Source organism: Somniosus microcephalus, chromosome 6, assembly GCF_052327205.1.
Source record: "Somniosus microcephalus isolate GS21.2 chromosome 6, FLI_Smic_1.0, whole genome shotgun sequence".
Lineage (NCBI taxonomy): Eukaryota > Metazoa > Chordata > Chondrichthyes > Squaliformes > Somniosidae > Somniosus > Somniosus microcephalus.
The window spans coordinates 32,236,632-32,238,805 of record NC_140992.1 but is presented as its reverse complement, the minus strand read 5'-3'; positions in this window follow the sequence as shown (position 1 = coordinate 32,238,805).

Genomic DNA, 2,174 nt, shown 5'->3' with positions numbered 1-2,174 from the left:
GTAGAATGTTTAATATCTATAACACAGTGAACTTTCCATACTTGTATCGTGAAAAGCATCCAAACAGTACAAGTATAGATTATGGCCCAGAAATTCGGGTCTCCACGGGTGAGTACGCATGGGGTACTCACCCGTAGGCCCAATGGAAGTGCCGGTTTCGTACATGCGCTGCGCATGCGCGGGAAACCGTAACTTCCGTTCCCTTGAAAGAAGGGGTTCAGAGGTGGAATGCGTGCGCCGGAGAGGCAGCGCGTGCGCATTGAACTTACGTTTTTTTTCCAGGTTTTTCCGGGAGGGTAAATCTCCAGGAGTTACACATATAAAAAGCAGGCACAAGGCCTGCTTTTAACAAGGTAAGTGGTGAATTAATTAAAATTAAAACATTTTTTCCACAGTTTTATTATTTTTAAATACTTTAAAGAAAGGTAAGTTTATTTTTAGCTCCATTAGAAAATGTAATTAATTTTTTCAAAATTTTAAATTATTGTTTAAAATAGTTATTTTATATAATTTATAGTTATTTTAAAAATGTGATTTAAAAACATTTTTATTTTAACTTTTAGTGATGTTTTGGGGCTTATAGTGTTTATGGTTTTGACAGCTCTTCCTGTCAATTTTATGAATGGGCATTTCCCTGCTACCTTTGGCTCTCCATGGCCCACGTGATCCCAGGGGATGCATCTAACTAACTGCGCCCCTGGGATACACAAGCACTGCGCGCTGGCAGTTGGAGCAGGCCCAGGATCGGAATCCCACGCAGGCCCACAGCCCAACGGCCGGCGCGCTAGGTAAGTGCAGGTCAGAGGCTTGCACCTGCGGGAAGTCTCCGACCCAAATTTCTGGGCCATTGTCCTTCCAAATTGGGGTTGTATCTGGTAAAGGTGTTTTGAGCTATATAATATTAGGGTGAAGTACTGATGGTTATAGTTTTTTGCTGATTATGGTAGGAGCATTTTGGGGTAATGAATTAAGAGCACCATATAAGAATATTAAAGCTCATTGACTTAGTGCAATTTGTGCCATGGAATTGATACCAATAAGATTAAATAAGCCTACTGGCATTGTGTAATTATATTTGCTAATTGCACAACATCAAACTGCACACATGGTTAGGTTTCTGAGCACATCAGCAGTATCTGTTTCTCACTGATTTAACCAGCACTATTATGTGGAATTTCTTTCCAGTATTGTGTCTACCAATAATTCAGCACTTGTATTCCGTAGGATGTTACATATTCAGAGCAGATTACATTTCAATGTACGTCCTCACACGATTTACACAGAATAGTAGTTCTTTCCCAGAATGTTTAATCTAAAGTGAAACCTAGAAATGCCACAAGAATCTAGTAAGCAGACAAGGTTCTGTAAATTATAATGTCTGCTGCTTTGATATGAGCAGCTGGGCAAAGATTAAACAATCCAATTTGACACATTGGAATTGAGAAGTTTTGAAATTCTTTCCAATTGCAAAATATTCAAATTTGCTCTCTCTATTGTAGGTGGTTCCTTTTTTCTAATTGTGTTTATTGTGAAATCTAAAGAAACAAAATGTTAAATATTTGAACAGTTGCCGCCCATGTGTTTTTTGCATAAAGCCAGTGTTACTTGTTGTATATATCTTTTTATTATACATTAATTCAAATGAAATGATAACATTTTAATGGCAAGTTAAATTATGATAATAGTAAAATACACTGCTTTGGTTTGGTTAATTGTTAATTTAAGACTAGTGGACATGGAAATGATGCTCAGCATGATGTGATATCAAGTATATTTGTTTAACATTTTCCCCTCTTCTGAACGGAGGGATATTTTGCACGGCGGGCCCCCATCCACTATGCATTGGATTGAGGTTGGCGATTCACTCAAGGCCCTCACCATCTCAGCTATCCGAGCTGGATTCAAACCAGGTCTTACGAAGGTTAGTGCACTGTGGCACCCAGTCACTTTAATCCTGTCATAGCAACTCAAGTAACACACAAACCAGGATAAAATAATGTGATATTTTTGATCTGGGTTATATTTAGTGCTTATAGCTTTAATTTCTTCCATTTCATTGTACTGTATTTTTTTACTGTGCAATCCATTCAATGCCTCAGTGTTTCAAGTGGTTGTTAACATTTAATGACTTCAAATAAAATTTCTGCAGAGGAGAATTAGGCAACACACATTCA